Source organism: Salvelinus namaycush, chromosome 7 (assembly GCF_016432855.1).
Source record: "Salvelinus namaycush isolate Seneca chromosome 7, SaNama_1.0, whole genome shotgun sequence".
Lineage (NCBI taxonomy): Eukaryota > Metazoa > Chordata > Actinopteri > Salmoniformes > Salmonidae > Salvelinus > Salvelinus namaycush.
The window spans coordinates 41,388,310-41,406,070 of NC_052313.1; positions in this window are offsets into that span (position 1 = coordinate 41,388,310).

The following is a 17,761-nucleotide window of genomic DNA, read 5'->3' on the forward strand; positions in this document are numbered from 1 at the left end:
TAGACAATCTAGGCCCTCTCTTTCTAAAATTATCTGCCGCAATTGTTGCAACCCTATTACTGGCCTGTTCAACCTCTCTTTCGTATCGTCTGAGATCTCCAAAGATTGGAAAGCTGCCGCGGTCACCCCCTTCTTCAAAGGGGGAGATACCCTAGACCCAAACTGTTACAGACCTATATCTATCCTACTCTGCCTTTCTAAGGTCTTCGAAAGCCAAGTTAACAAACAGATCACCCACCATTTTGAATCCCACCGTACCTTCTCCGCTATGCAATCTGGTTTCCGTTTCTGGTCATAGGTGCACCTCAGCCATGCTCAAGGTCCTAAACGACATCATAACTTCCATCGATAAAAGACAATACTGTGCAGCCATATTCATCTACCTGGCCAAGGCGTTCAACTCTGTCAATCACCGCATTCTTATCAGCAGACTCAACAGCCTTGGTTTCTCAATTGACTGCCTCGCCTGGTTCATCAACTACTTCTCAGACAGAGTTCAGTGTGTCAAATCGGCGGGCCTGTCGGACCTCTGGCAGTCTCTTTGCGGGTGCCACAGGGTTCAATTTTCGGGCCGACTCTTTTCTCTGTATACATCAATGATGTCGCTCTTTCTGCTGGGGATTCTCTGATCCACCTCTACGCAGACGACACCATTCTGTATACTTCTGGCCCTTTTTGGCCAATGTGTTAACTAACCTCCAGACGAGCTTCAATGCCATGCAACTCTCCTTCCGTGGCATTCCAACTGCTCTTAAATGCAAGTAAAAATAAATACATGCTCTTCAACCGATCGCTGCACGCACCTGCCCTCCCGTCTAATATCACTACTCTGGACGGTTCTGACTTAAAATATCTGGACAACTACAAATACTTAGGTGTCTGGTTAGACTGTAAACTCTCCTTCCAGACTCACATTAAGCATCTCCAATCCAAAATTAAATCTAGAATCAGCTTCCTATTTCACAACAAAGCATCCTTCACTCATGCTGCTAAACATACCCTCGTAAATCTGACTATCCTACCGATCCTTGACTTCGGTGATGTTATTTACAAAGTAGGCTCCAACACTCTACTCAGAAAATTGGATACAGTTTATTGCAGTGCCATCCGTTTTGTCACCAAAGCCCCATATACTACCCACCACTGTGACCTGTATGCTCTTGTTGGCTGGCCCTCGCTTCATATTCGTCACCAAACCCACTGGCTATAAGTCTCTAAGTCTTTGCTAGGTAAAGCCCCGTCTTGTCTCAGCTCACTGTTCACCATAGCAGCACCCACCCGTAGCACGCTCTCCAGCAAGTATATTTCACTGGTCACCCCCAAAGCCAGTTCCTCCTTTGGCCGCCTTTCCTTCCAGTTCTCTGCTGCCAATGACTGGAACAAACTGCAAAAATCACTGAAGCTGGAGACTCATATCTCCCTCACTAACTTTAAGCATCAGCTGTGAAAGCAGCTTACAGATCAGTGCACCTGTACATAGCCCATCTGTAAATAGCCCACCCAACTACCTCATCCCCATATTGTTTTGTTTTCTCCTTTGCACCCCTGTATCTCTACTTGCACATTCATCTTCTGCACATCTATCACTCCAGTGTTTAATTGCTAAATTGTTACTATTTTGCCACTATGGCCTATTTATTGCCTTACCTCCCTAATCTTACTTCGTTTGCACACACTGTATATAGACTTTTCTATTGTGTTATTGACTGTATGTTTCTTCATTCCATGTGTAACTCTGTGTAACTCTGTGTCGTTTGTGTCACACTGCTTTGCTTTAACTTGGCCAGGTCGCAGTTGTAAATGAGAACTTGTTCTCAACTGGCCTACCTGGTTAAAACCTCTTAAGGATCTATGGGATCGGTGTCCCTATACAGGGACGGTTGCTGCTAACGTGCGCTAATGTGACTAGAATGACGCTGTAAGTAACAGAAAACTTTCCAGGACATAGACATGTCTTATATTGGCAGAAAGCTTAAATTATTGTTAATCTATCTGGGTGTCCAATTTACAGTAGCGATTACAGTGAAATAATACCATGCTATTGTTTGAGGGGAGTGCACAACAACAAAAAACTTTCATCACGGCAACTGGTTTGATACATTCACCTCTGAAGGTAAATAACGTACTTATATTCAGTAATCTCGCTCTGATTTGTCATCCTGAGGCTCCCAGAGATAACATGTAGCATAGTTTTGTTTGATAAAATATATTTTTATGTAGAAATCTAGGAACTGGGTTCTACAGTTTGATCCCCTGTTTCTATTTTCTTTTACCAGATCTAATGTGTTATTAATTACATTAATTTCACATTTAATTTAATTAATTTCACCTATATTAATTTCACGTTTCCACAAACTTCAAAGTGTTTCCTTTGAAATGGTATAAATAATATGCATATCCTTGCTTCAGATCCTGAGCTACAGGCAGCTACAGGATATTTAATTTTTGTCGGAAATTGAAAAAAAACGCCTGATCGTTAATAACTTTTCATGTTCAAAACTGTGCACTTTCCTCAAACAATAGCATGGTATTCTTTCACTGTGATAGCTACTGTTATTTGGACAGTGCAGTTAGATTAACAAGAATTTAAGCTTTCAGCCAATATCAGATATGTCTGTCTTGGGAAATGTTATTGTTACTTACAAACTCATGCTAATCGCATTAGCCTACGTTAGCTCAACCGTCCCGTGGAAGCGACACCGATCCCGAATAAGTTTTTAACTAGCTAAGGAGTATGCTTAACTAGCCAAGTAGTATGCTTAACTAGCCAATGAGTATGCTTAACTAGCCAAGGAGTATGCTTAACTAGCCAAGAAGTATGCTTAACTAGCTAAGGATTATGCTTAACTAGCCAAGGAGTATGCTTAACTAGCCAAGGAGAATGCTTAACTAGCCAAGGAGTATGCTTAACTAGCTAAGGATTATGCTTAACTAGCCAAGGAGTATGCTTAACTAGCCAAGGAGTATGCTTAACTAGCCAAGGAGTATGCTTAGCCAAGGAGTATGCTTAACTAGCCAAGGAGTATGCTTAACTAGCCAAGGAGTATGCTTAGCCAAGGAGCATGCTTAACTAGCCAAGGAGTATGCTTAGCCAAGGAGTATGCTTAACTAGCCAAGGAGTATGCTTAACTAGCCAAGGAGTATGCTTAACTAGCCAAGGAGTATGCTTAACTAGCTAAGGATTATGCTTAACTAGCCAAGGAGTATGCTTAACTAGCCAAGGAGTATGCTTAACTAGCCAGGGAGTATGCTTAACTAGCCAAGGAGTATGCTTAACTAGCCAAGGAGTATGCTTAACTAGCTAAGGATTATGCTTAACTAGCCAAGGACTATGCTTAACTAGCCAAGGAGTATGCTTAACTAGCCAAGGATTATGCTTAACTAGCCAAGGACTATGCTTAACTAGCCAAGGAGTATGCTTAACTAGCTAAGGATTATGCTTAACTAGCCAAGGACTATGCTTAACTAGCCAAGGAGTATGCTTAACTAGCTAAGGATTATGCTTAACTAGCCAAGGACTATGCTTAACTAGCCAAGGAGTATGCTTAACTAGCTAAGGATTATGCTTAACTAGCCAAGGACTATGCTTAACTAGCCAAGGAGTATGCTTAACTAGCCAAGGATTATGCTTAACTAGCCAAGGACTATGCTTAACTAGCCAAGGAGTATGCTTAACTAGCTAAGGATTATGCTTAACTAGCCAAGGACTATGCTTAACTAGCCAAGGAGTATGCTTAACTAGCTAAGGATTATGCTTAACTAGCCAAGGAGTATGCTTAACTAGCCAAGGAGTATGCTTAACTAGCCAAGGAGTATGCTTAGCCAAGGAGTATGCTTAACTAGCCAAGGAGTATGCTTAACTAGCCAAGGAGTATGCTTAGCCAAGGAGCATGCTTAACTAGCCAAGGAGTATGCTTAGCCAAGGAGTATGCTTAACTAGCCAAGGAGTATGCTTAACTAGCCAAGGAGTATGCTTAACTAGCCAAGGAGTATGCTTAACTAGCTAAGGATTATGCTTAACTAGCCAAGGAGTATGCTTAACTAGCCAAGGAGTATGCTTAACTAGCCAGGGAGTATGCTTAACTAGCCAAGGAGTATGCTTAACTAGCCAAGGAGTATGCTTAACTAGCTAAGGATTATGCTTAACTAGCCAAGGACTATGCTTAACTAGCCAAGGAGTATGCTTAACTAGCCAAGGATTATGCTTAACTAGCCAAGGACTATGCTTAACTAGCCAAGGAGTATGCTTAACTAGCTAAGGATTATGCTTAACTAGCCAAGGACTATGCTTAACTAGCCAAGGAGTATGCTTAACTAGCTAAGGATTATGCTTAACTAGCCAAGGACTATGCTTAACTAGCCAAGGAGTATGCTTAACTAGCTAAGGATTATGCTTAACTAGCCAAGGACTATGCTTAACTAGCCAAGGAGTATGCTTAACTAGCCAAGGATTATGCTTAACTAGCCAAGGACTATGCTTAACTAGCCAAGGAGTATGCTTAACTAGCTAAGGATTATGCTTAACTAGCCAAGGACTATGCTTAACTAGCCAAGGAGTATGCTTAACTAGCTAAGGATTATGCTTAACTAGCTAAGGATTATGCTTAACTAGCCAAGGAGTATGCTTAACTAGCTAAGAAAAAAAAAGAAGCCACATCCCCAACAACATTTTGTTTTTCAAGCTTGATAACTTGCAGTGGATGCTGTGAATTCACAATATTCTGATCTCTTTTTAGTTCCTAGTTCTCAGCAATTGCAAGGAGCCGGGCATTGAAGAGCCTCCATGGGTGTTTCTCTTTGTTATTTTTGGATGACAGTATTCCAGGGTCGAGTTCAAAGACTTTTGTTTCAGGATAATTTGACAAATGAGCCAACACAACAATGTCTGTGATAAAATAAATGCTGAAAGTTCAGTAAAGCACTTAAATATTTGGTGAGACCACCAACACTTCACTTCATTGGGGCCATACTGTGTGTGTGCGTGCGTGTGTGTGTGTGTGTGTGTGTGTGTGTGTGTGTGTGTGTGTGTGTGTGTGTGTGTGTGTGTGTGTGTGTGTGTGTGTGTGTGTGTGTGTGTGTGCACGTGCGTGCGTGCGTGCGTGTGTGTTTTATTTATCTGGTCTCTGGTTGTTTTGATAAACCCACTAACATGAGGCTAACTTTTCCTCAAGAACATGTTATTCTTAATTAGAAAAGGGCAACAGACTCGCAATGGTGAGGATTTGACTATTTCTACAGTGCTATCGCAGCCATCAATGGCCTAGCTGTGATGCCAAACCAAATCTTCCTTCCTGTTTCTGCTTCCCAAACCCAGGGCTCTGTTTAGTAGAAAGAAAACGTCTCGAAATGGGGAGGTACTGCCTGACCTTGTCCAATGAGGAATCAGATTTGTACTTTCAGATTTGCTACGGTGTGCGATAATGAAAACAACCCAGGTGATCTTCAGCAGCTGAACAGACAATCTTACCCAGAATCCTCCATTGACCTGGCTCAGACCCTCTTTCCTTGCTTTAATTCCTTCTTTGTCTTTGTATTTTTTTGCCTGAGGAAACCAACCGTGGCAGCGAGGCAAATAATGTGGAATTAAAAAATTCTTCAGGCCTTATCCTAGCAACAGGCTCATCACCATCTGTTCAGAGAAACACAGCTAGAGTGGCTGTCGTTATGGTGCAACAGTCTTTGTGCCTCCTCCATCACCTGTGAGAGGAACAGGAGATGCAGACAGACAGAGCCCTCTACCCATTCCTATTTTATTTCCTGTCTTCAAGATAAACTATCCTTATTAAAATCTCCAATGCCCTCACCCCTCCCTTTCCCTTCCATAGGAATATTCATAGTTCAATATTGGGAAATTAGTCTGTCTGCTGAGGGATTTGACAAATACGACCGGCTTTCACAGGAAAATATTTTGCCACATTTTTCTTGATGGGAAAATGATGACATTGAAATGAATCTGTCAGAATTTATGGACAGCGAATACACGTTGGTTGAAACTAATGCGTATCTAAAAGCTAAGTGTGTGTGTGTGTGTGTGTGTATGTTGACGCTGTATTTAAGCCCAAGTGATAGACAAGTTTAGATGGGTGCCATTAGCTCCCTGCACTGTATAATGACCTCGTAATCATTTTAAATAGCAATTTTGCTTTCCAAGGTGTGTGCCACACCGCAGCTTTTGCAACAGCCCCCTAATTCATTCTAACAGGAATCATTATTTAATCTCTGCCATCCAAACAGCTCTCTCACCGTAGTGACACCTCCACTTCCATCCAGACCATAATAACCAGACCTGGGTTGACTGTGACTGTGTCTACTGCTCATCGCCATCGCTGTGTTATCACAGGAATGCTCAAATAAGGCTTATATCTCCATGCACAAGTAAGACAGACAGGGGAAGTAGAGATGGATAACTATTTTACAGAGCAGCTTATTTCATTTCCTGATGATATAGTTTGCCTAAATTCCTGTCCCCTCGTTCATTGGTTCACCTACCTGAAACATTTTAGCAGCCCAATCCAAACAGGTCCTGCGTTAGGGCCGGGCCATTTCTGAGGGGTCTAAACAAACTCCTTCCACATGACTAAAAAGGAAGTCACAAAATTTTTGGTGAGCAGATAATGCCTGCCCTGAGCCCCAGTAGAGGCGAGGTATTATCTCCCCGGTTGACATTAGCTATGAGGAAATCTAACCCTCCCTGAGTTTTTGTTCCCACTCATAACAGACCTGTTGGCTGTCTAGGTTTATCATCCTCACAGATCTAAACAGCGGGAACTGACCGAGAGAAGCCTCTGGTACACAGGAAGGACTTAATTCACACAGAATTAGTACACAACTTGCAATTTAGACGGCTGCCTACATCCTTGTTAGACCAGGCCTAGTTCGCTGTGTGTGTCAATTCAAGGCCCTGTATGTGTTTTGGTTGTTCTTGTCATGATACATATTACTCTTTTTATCAGTCAAATATAATCTGTTTGGACTGGGATTCTTTTTGTTTTCATGTATGGGTGAAAGCTCTACTTTCACCTGCTCAAATCCCACCTAGAAGTGAACTGGCACACACACAAAAAAAGAAAAAGGTTTATATTGTGATGAGTTGGGTTGCATTTAGTAAAGTGAACATCGCACATTTCTAGGACCCTTGCCATGGACTAATAAAAACTTAAATAGCCTTAGTACCATGTGAGTGAACGTGCTGGAGAGATTGATTTACTTAAGAGTTACCCTTGAAAATATATACTCTCATTTACCACTAGATTTAATGAAATTAAGTAAAAAAGGAGAATGCAGGGCAGAGTAGTTGTGACCTCTCTGGGGAAATGTTGCTTTCTGAATCCCAGGTCTATGATAAAAATGGATTTACAGTTCTGATTGAAATAGACGTATGACATGTGAGTTTTCTTCATATATTTGCTTGAGTTTTTTTCTCCAGAACACCTGAAAATTGTTTTCAATCTTTTTTTTATTTAAAGAATAGAAGCTGATTAGCAATACCAACTAGTTATAAAACGGCTTGGCCCTTTTGTGTTGTGGTGTATTACATTAGGCATATTGTAATGAAGGAGGCAGGGCTGAACAAGGGAATGCAGATGTCTCTTCATCAGCAGCAAAAGAGGAGGACCCCACCTTTAATGACAAGGTAAAGGGGCTTTGATGACTGAATTAATTCCTAATCCTTTGGCACAAACCTCTCAACACGACCAGAGCCTTGTAGTGGGAGGTACTTCCTCAGACTTCTAAGAGATTTCCTGAAGGCATGCAAAACATGCTCAAGACTTTTTGTTGCTGATCCAAATCAGATTTTTTGTATTTTTTTTGCCCAGAAGCCACTTAAAGGCAACTTTGTTCAATTGATTAAGTCTGGGGTAAATTGGTCATAATCTGTGACTATCTTGTGTTACATTATTATATTTTAAAAGCCATCCCCCACTTTCCCCCTTTTCTCCTCTCCATGCCAAATGTGAATCTACGCCTTATAGTGTAACTTGATTTCGCTGTAACCAGTTTGCGAATTACAGGGGGCCAGGGGGTGGGCTCAGCCCTTCAAATGAGACATGAATGCAACCAAAGTAAAAGTGTTGTGGGGTCTCTTCTCCTATTTTTATGAAATGCAATGTTCTACTGCTACAGTGGTAAATATGAAAATTCCAAATGAAACGAACACCCCCACCTCTCTGTCGTGGATTAAACCAGTGACAGTTGGTTCAGGTTCTTTCAATCGCATTCATCTCTCTACTCCGCTTGTCTGCCTGTGTCTGTCTTGAGCTTTCGCTAGCAAACTTGCAACAATTGTATCCACTAGGTCCAGCTTGGTAGCGAACTTGCAACATTACCATCTGGGTCCAGTACTCTAGCAAACTTGGGTAACACTTTACTGTAGGTGTCTTTATTCATTCATTTATAAAGTATTTATAACAGCTATATAACATATTATAACATTTGTCATAAGCTGTCATAAGTCGTTTTAAATAGTTATGAGTAATGGTACACGATGTTATAAAAGTAGTTATAATGGTTGTTATAGATGACTGTTCATCCTATTGTCATATGCTCTAATGTCAACTGTTAATAACAATTGCTATTACACAGACTGCGTGGCAACTGATGTCATATGTTATTACATGTTACACGGTGTTGTATAATTTACCAAACTCTGTGTCACATTATCACATTGAAGGGAATGATGGGCATCATAACCATGTCATATGCCATTATAGTGTTATAAAACAGTTATAAATGTTCTTAGTACCAAAAGATGAGTTGAGAGTATCACAAAACCACGCAGGATCTCAAAGAAACATGGACAAATGGGAGCAATGAACATATCAAACTCTGGGGCTCAACAGAATTTGCGACAGCTTTGAAAAAGTTGTGCAGGCTACAGTAACAATGACATAAATGGGGAAGGTAGCTAGCTCACTAAGAAATTGCAACATGTAGCTCTCTGGGAACAGGGTTGGAGAGCCCTGCTCTACACAGTCCAAACACACTGTTTTTTTTTTACACTCATTTGAAAGTATTGGCACTGGGCTCCCGAGGGGCACAACGGTTCTTAGGCACTGCATCTCAGTGCTTGAGGCGTCACTACAGATACCCTGGTTCGTATCCAGGCTGTATCACAACAAGCCGTGATTGGGAGTCCCATAGAGCGACGCACAATTGGCCCAGCGTCGTCCGGGTTTGGCCGGTGTAGGCCGTCATTGTAAATAAGAATTTGTTCTTAACTGACTTGCCTAGTTACCCCTCCTGTTATGTTGTGGGTCAATTAGGCCCATATCCACTTTTCAGTTGTCTAAAATACTAGTTAACCTCTCTTTTTCTCCATGAAATTACATTACATTTCTTCATTTAGGGACATGAACCTAACTTCAAAATGTGTTGTGGAATGTCTGCGTAGATTTTGTATCCAAACATGATGTTGTGGGTCATTTTGACCCGGAGGTGTTCATGTGTATAGATATTTGCACAGGTCCAAAATAAACAAGTGTCTTTGACATATTTTGTTTTGACTGGTTCTGGTTGCACTTTTATGTTTGGGTGAAAAGGAGTTTCCCAAGCGTCTCCTTCTCAGTGCGAGAGCAGCAGATCTCTGACATAGACTCTCAAAAAAGAGCTCCAAAAGTTTTTCAGTCAATGAAGCCTTATCAAATTCTGCATTGTGAATAGGGTCAAATCACACCTAAGTGTTACTGTCACTGGGAAATACATTTTTTTTTAATGTTTAACAAATATTTCTTCAATATAGAGTTTTTGAAATCAAATATTCTTGTATTTCTTCTTTCTGAAACGTCTGACGAGACAAAATAAAGTTTTGACCATTTTTACTTGATTCTTTGACTGTCTTGAGTGTGTTTAAACTGTGCGGGTCAATCTGACCCATACCACAATGGACGTAATTGTTTTTCAGCAAAGCACAAGGGTTAAATAAAGGTTAAATAAATACAAAATATAAAAAAAATGTAAAAGCTAGCTAGCCATTCATTCACCTGTATGGCCATGACATGAGCACTAGCAGCCCCACTGTGCCCCCATCAATGCATAGCTAGCTTACTAAGTAGAGCTAGTGCTAGCTAAGGTTAGCTAGTTAGCTACAGCAGGAGGAATCCCAAATTATAAAGCTGACTTTGCAGCACATCACACAATACATTCTCTTTCACATACACTTTATTAAATGCAATTGCTTTTTTATCGTATTACACATTGTTTAACTCAATCTAACTAATGTTATCTTTACATGTTCTTCGCTGTTGGTTTGCCATGGGTTGATCATCTCCCTTTCCATGTGTCATCGTTGTTGTTATGATGGTAAGTCCAACCCTTCTTCTTCATATTTCACCAATATGATTCCCTGACACAAGAGCACTGTATAAACTTTCCATTTGTGTCAGCGAATCATATAGTTGAAACTTCATGGACTGTTTGGAGATACAATTAAAAGTTATTTCGAGCTCTTATTCCAGCTGATCATATCGCTGAAATTGGAAGAAGAAAAGTGGGAAGAATATGTCTTCCTTTTCCTGCTACGTTAGGTTAGGACTAATTTAACACTGGAGAAGAGACAGATGTCGACTCATGTAGCTAGCAAACCTAGCCACAGCAAATAACATGGATAATAATAATGTTGGCTAGTAAGTGTTAAATAAATGAAAAGGCAATTGCGTTTAAAGTGTAAGTGAAAGAGGATGTTAATATATAATGTGCTACAAAGGAGTTTTTTCCACCTGTAGCTAGTGAGGTTAGCTAGCTAGCACTAAAATATGGCTAGGCAGCTAGCTAGCCATCGGTGGGTCAACTAAATGTTGCAAATGCAATACCAACATCAACTGCTTAGCTAGATAGCTAGTAACCTGACTAAGTAGTCATGTTTTCATAATATATTTGTCATTGAGTATGTTTACATGCACAGTGCCCCGACTTCTCTTTTTAGGAAAAAGGTCAATTTGATTAATTCAGGCTAGGCCTAATGTCATTACATTTTGCGGTGTTTTGTAGCAGATGCCTCTTTTCCTTCGTCAAATGGCGGGTGCACAGTGGATGCTGGAATTATTTTGGAGTGGACGAACGTGCACAGGTAGCCTACTTTTTGAAGGGATTAGTTCAACAATCAGATGAAAACATCATGACTTGTTGTGATTATGCCACATTAAAATGTTTACCATTAAAATGCATGTCTTTATTAGTTCCATAGATGTCACGATATAATTCACACTGAGTGTAACTTTACCCTTATATATTAACACAGCTATTCTATGCATATTCCAAATTTTTCATTGAAAAGTGTACACATTTTTATTTTCGATATAGTACACTGACTATTTTCAATGCGTATCTAGCAGTACTACTTACATTAAAATCCATGTCGGCAGTTTGTTTTAAACAAAGATGCAGAAGGACACTTCAAAATAATACATGTATCTTATCATGTACACCACCATTTTAAAGCACTGTACTCAGTCTCCCACGTTAAGCACTAACCTTTGAATGAAAGACCAAGCCTTAGAGGGGTCGGAAATATGCGGTTAATAACAAAGCAAGTGGTGTACTTGTTAGTAATGTCATCCTGTTAGAGCTGAAACAAAGCTACACACATTTACAAAGCAGAGGAATTACGACCATAATCGTTCTTGTCAGTTGCACAGCAATTTTACTCCTGAATGCCTCGTTTTAGGCAGGAATTCATAAAAATTGCTGCAGAGTTCACCCTTTCCACTCATCCCTGCCCTGAGCCCTCGCTGCTCCCTTTCTTATTATCAGTTAATAATTATTTTTAATTCAAGCAAATGAGCAAACTTGACTGTGTTAGAAAGTCCAGAATCCTGCTGCGGGCAAAGTAGGGGCTAAATGGCAGAATTTCCACCCTGAGCAAAGACGCATGAAGCACAACATTGTGTCCACCACAAAAGCTGCTCTGTAGTTGTGATCCTTTCTAATTGAATTAGCCCAAGAGGTAGCGCATTAATTTGCCAAGAATTCTTCTGATGCAGAAAGCTGCCCCTAGTGCAGAGAGGGGAGGAAGGGAGGAGAGAAGTAGGAGAGGCGAACCTTCATGCTGCAGTGATGTGGCTGGCTAAAGAGGAGGAACAATAAAGGGACTTCCTGAGTGTTGGGGATGGCTGAACTGTGATCCTACACTGAGACCTTGCTGTTTTTACGGCATTTTTTTGTAACTTGTAAGACCAGGATCGTTGTTGTCACTGTGATATATCTATTTATTGACAACATATAAGACTTAATTAAACAAAAATCACAAACTCCCCCCCCCACCCTAAAAAAAATTTAATGTTTGAAGTCTTGCCATAGTGTAATAACATTCCCACTGGATAAAATTTCATTTTAAACACTGTAGTTGTTGAATAACTGTGTCAGAAATGATGATGATATATAATTGAATAAATGCATTTTCAAGAGGATTTTGGATTCTGAAATACACTGTTGTCAAAGAGAGAGGCCTCAGTTTTATCCGAGACAGTAAACTGTCAGCAAGAATAATGTACAATGCAACTGAATTAGTCCATCAGTTCAACATACATCATTAAAGCCTTGCTCCTCTGTTGGATGAATATTTTTGGTTTACAATATCTAGACCTTCTCTATCATAAATTGTACTATAGTACATTATGCTGGGATAGATTCTGGACATACTAAAGATCTGTCTTTAATCACATTGCTATTAAGTTCTCCTGATTGTCCTTGCATAGAAAATGAAATGTTCCATTGCGATAAACTAGCTCTAATCATGATAATGTGCATTTTTAAAATTTAATTTAATTACCATGCAACCTTTCAGACAAGTGTACATTGAGAGCATTTGTTAGTATTCATTTGTGAGCTATCGCAGAGCGGTCCCTTTGATAATCTTTCATCTCAAGACACTCTTCCCTGATTATACCAAAGTGAAGAGGCCCACACCATAGTTATAAAAAGATCACGTCCCATCTTGCAATTAGAGCACTTCCGATTGTTCTCCCCATAAGAGGGACCCTACAGAGTAGCATTTAGTATGCAATGTGCTTCATTTGGCTTAGTCACCATGGTATATACTCTTTGGCTGTCTGACATACTGTCATACAAACACGGTCTCTTTTTTGCTTTCTTGAGTAAGGCATTTATGCCAGGGAGATATGTATACTGTAGCTAATAAAGTAATACTAAGTGTATGTTGTGTAGTAAGCTGTTAGTAGCCAATTGTGCCTCACCCAAATAATTTGGTCCCTTTTCCCCACATAATTTAGCCTACTGTTCTGACTTGGTGGTGCACATGTAGCCTATAGCTTGTTTTAGAGAAATGTCATCATCAAATATTGCAAGAGCTTTCATTGTCTGCTTATATGCCCCCTTTATTTGTCTGACTGTTCTGAATACTGTATAGAACGGCCCATGTTCTGAATTATTTTGCTGTACATTCAAAAGTGCTGAACAAATAGTTATATTGACTACGTCCATCCTAGCTCACTCATTAATGTCTTAATCGAAATTACGAATTGCCTCTTATCTGGTTGTTGTCACCTTATACCACAGTTTGTACATCTCAAAACTGTATGTTTTTTAAAGGCAGTAAATGAGTCGGAATGAACTGTTTCACTGCCAGAGAAGGCTCCGCTGGTAGCCTAGTAAACAATGGTAAGGTCTTGGGACTGTTGTTGGGACAGCTTGATGTAGGCCCTAACAGTATGTGGGCACCGTTTGTCATCGTTATAGTCCAATTAATGTATTGTTTAGTGTTGTGTAGTAACTTTGCTGGCATGCATCTAAGTTCCTCCACCAAGACGTAAATGCTAATATTGCCACTGCATACTGTACATGGCCAATCCAGTGTACTTTGTTTCTCACTTAACACTTCACCTGAAATCTTTCCTCAAAACACATCAAAAGTGGACTAAAATAGAAGCTCACTTTGTCTGTAAGGGGAGGTATGGGGAGTATCAAGTTAACTCTGGGTATGCAACACGCAGCTCAACCTTACGTGATCCATTTTGTGAGAGTATGGCATAGTTAAGGTATCTATAATTAATATAACTCACAACCCACTACAACTTGCGAACACAGGTTGTGAAGAGTGGTGCATTTGTTTCTTACAAAAGCAATGTTGTTTTGCCGCTCCCATAGGCAGACATCGCTGCTTTGATGTTGTCCCTTGCCCTTTTTGTCCATGAGACTAGGTACATATCCACCGGAGAGGTAAAAGCATGAGTATGTACAAGAGATCCGGGGCTCAACAAGATGAATTATTTACAGGAGTATGTTTGAACAGGTACGGAAATAATCCTCCAGGAAAGCGAGAGTGGATATCTTTCTCACCGTCACTCTCTATCTCTCTCTCTTTTACTGTCTCTGTCTCTGTCTCCCTCTCTTTCCCTTTCTCTCTCACACCATCTCTCTCTCTTTCTCTCTATGTCTCTTTCTTTCTCCGTCTCTCTCCCTCCAACCTGGAAAGATGTAATATAATAAACGTAAACTTGTCTCCCTCCATTTAGTGTATGTTATGTTTCGTATTGGAACGTATTAATTTGTGGAGATCCATCATCGTCCATCATTTCATAAAAATATGTTACGAATTACCATTCATGTGATATGTTACGAAAATAAATGTGTACAATATGTTAGACATTTGCAATACAAATCAAATCAAGTTTTATTGGTCACATACACATGGTTAGCGGATGTTAATCCGAGTGTAGCGAAATGCTTGTGCTTCTAGTTCCGACTGCAGTAATATCTAGCAAGTAATCTAACAAATTCACAACGACTACCTTATACACACAAATTTAAAGGGATGAATAAGAACATGTTCATATAAATATATGGATGAGCGATGGCCGTGCGGCATAGGCAAGATGCTGTAGATGGTATAGAATACAGTATATATATATATGAGATGAGTAACGTAGGATATGTAGACAATATTAAAGTGGCGTTATTTAAAGTGACTAGTGATACCTTAATTAAATCCATTCATTAAATGTATTTAAGTGGCCAGAGATTTGAGTCTGTATGTTGGCAGCAGCCGCGCTATGTTAGTGATGGCTGTTTAACAGTCTGTGGCCTTGGGATAGAAGCTGTTTTTCAGTCTCTCGGTCCCAGCTTTGATGCACTAGTACTGACCCCGCCTTCTGGATGATAGTGGGGTGACCAGGCAGTGGCTCAGGTGGTTGTTGTCCTTGATGATCTTTCTGGCCTCCCTGTGACATCGGGTGCTGTAGGTGTCCTGGAGGGCAGGTAGTTTGCCCCCAGTAATGCGTTGTGCAGACCACACTACCTTCTGGAGAGCCTTGCGGTTGTGGGAGGAGCAGTTGCCTGTACCAGGCGGTGATATAGCCCGACAGGATGCTCTCGATTGTGCATCTGTAAAAGTTTGTGAGTGTTTTAGGTGACAAGCCAAATTTCTTCAGCCTCCTGAGGTTAAAGAGGCGCTGTTGCGCATTCTTCACCATGCTGTCTGTGGTGGGTGGACCATTTCAGTTGACTTCCTGTATGTTGTTATGATTACACCATGAGTCCTTAATCATAAGGCATACACCCCTATCCTTCTTCTTACCAGAGAGATGTTTTCTTCTGTCGTTGCGATGCATGAAGAAACCGGTGGCTGTACCGACTCTGACAACATATCCCGAGGGAACCATGTTTCCGTGAAACAGAGAATGTTACAATCTCTGATCTCTCTCTGGAAGGCAACTTGTGCCCTAATTTCATCCACCTTGTCGTCTAGAAATTGGACATTGGCGAGTAATATGCTTGGAAGAGGTCGATGGTGTGCTCGCCTTCTAAGTCTGACCAGTATTCCTGGTCGTAATGTTGGTAATTGACGTCGCTTTTATATCCAATAGTTCTTCCCGGCTGAATGTAATAACACTTGAGATTTTCTGGGCTAACATGTAAGAAATAATTAATAAAAAAACGAATTACTGCATAGTTTCCTAAGGACCTGAAGCGAGGCGACCATCTCTGTCGGCACGATCATACGTAACATCATACGAATTCCATTTTGTTGTGGCTAATGTTAGCTAGGCTAGGGGTTATGGGAGGTTAAGGGTAGGGTTAGAGGAAGAGTTAGCTAACATCCTTTGTAGTTCGAAGTAGCTAAAAAGAAGCAAGTAGTTGCAAATTTAGCTAATTAGCTAAATTTATACAGTTGTCCTTGATGTGATTCAAACATGCAACCCTTGACCAACCTCCCTCTTTTCTTTTTTGTCTTAAAATCCCAGTGCGGTCAAAAATGTCCTTTTCCTGTGTTTTATACACATTTTCACAATATGAGGTTGGAATAATACTGTGAAATTGTGAAAATTATGATAATGCCTTTTTCTATTTGTTCAGTGTAACAGCTGTTTGAAAAGACTGCCTGAAATATCAGCCTGTCTTGCTGGGATGGAGTTTTGGCCTTCCATGGTGATGTCACTATGCAGTAAATGAGTTAATAGACCAATAAGAAAGAGAGTTCTAAACCTCTCTGCCAATAACAGCTCATTTTAGTCTTCCCCTCCCCACTCAGACCACTCCCAGACTGTCTAAGCAAAATTCTTGCTTGAGAAATTGCCCTTTGCTACGAAACAACTTTTGTTTCTTTTTGAACATTTTCATTGAAAACAATAATAGAAAGGCACTTCATTTGTTACCCAGAAATGATTTGATATTTAGATGAAAACAGCTGCATTGGACCTATGGGAACCATCTGTCTTATGTAACCATACCAAACGTAACAAAATGTATCATACTGATTTGAGTGTCACAGACTTACATTTAGTATGTTACGTCTAGTCTTTGAGGCCAGGCTGCTCCCTCTCCCACTCTTCTGTCTCATCCTCCTAGACAACAACCTCTCTAAACATATCACCCCAGTGCAGGATAAAATATTAAAGGTTATTGGTTAGCGTGAGAGCATGCCCTCGGATAGCACTGAGAGGAGCAGGTAAACTTTCCTCTCTCTTTCAGGGTAGACAGGTTGAGATATCGGACACTAGTAAATATTAGATGCAAGTGTGTGTTAGCCAAGGATGCTCTCTTCTTGTTCATCTTCTTGGCCCAAGGTTCCCTGCGTTTTACTCTTGGAATAAACTCAATTATAGAAGTATATTTTAGAAAATATATTTTAGTGTGAGACGTATATAGACTTACCATTAAATCATCCATGACTTACCATTTACGCGGGATGTAAACACATGATACACTACATGACCAAAAGTATATGGACACCTGCTCGTCGAACATCTCATTCCAAAATCATGGGCATTAATATGGAGTTGGTCCCTCCTTTGTTGCTATAACAGCCTCCACTCTTCTGGGAAGGCTTTCCACTAGATGTTGGAACATTGCTGTGGGGACTTGCTTCCATTCAGCCACAAGAGCATTAGTGAGGTCGGGCACTGATGTTGGGCGATTAGGCCTGGCTCGCAGTCGGCGTTCCAATTCATCCCAAAGGTGTTCAGTGGGGTTGAGGTCAGGGCTCTGTGTGGGCCAGTCAAGTTCTTCCACACAGATCTCGACAAACTATTTATGTATGGACCTCTCTTTGTGCACGGGGCATTGTCATGCTGAAACAGGAAAGGGCCTTCCACAAACTTTTGCCACAAAGTTGGAAGCGCAGAATCGTCTAGAATGTCATTGTATGCTGTAGTGTTAGGATTTCCCTTCACTGGAACTAAAGGGCCTATCCTGGACCATGAAAAACAGCCCCAGACCATTATTCCTCCTCCACCAAACTTTACAGTTGTCACTATGCATTCAGGCAGGTAGCGTTCTCCTGGCATCCGCCAAACCCAGATTCGTCCGT